Consider the following 217-nt stretch of genomic DNA (forward strand, 5'->3'; position numbering starts at 1 on the left):
ATATCCTAGTATGCCAGGAAGTTTATCCACTGGGGGTAACGATCTCCCTCTGTCAAATAAAAGTCTTCTCGAAGAAAGACCTTAAAAGCGTTTGTAAAATAAAACCGATTATTCAATATTTCACAAATATGAGACATTTCCAACAAAAATAATCTGACATTGGGAAAGTCAGTAAGTTTTAATTAACCCACTGCTGCTGGACAAATGAACTCTCGAT

Source organism: Penaeus monodon, chromosome 28 (genome assembly GCF_015228065.2).
Source record: "Penaeus monodon isolate SGIC_2016 chromosome 28, NSTDA_Pmon_1, whole genome shotgun sequence".
Taxonomy (NCBI): domain Eukaryota; kingdom Metazoa; phylum Arthropoda; class Malacostraca; order Decapoda; family Penaeidae; genus Penaeus; species Penaeus monodon.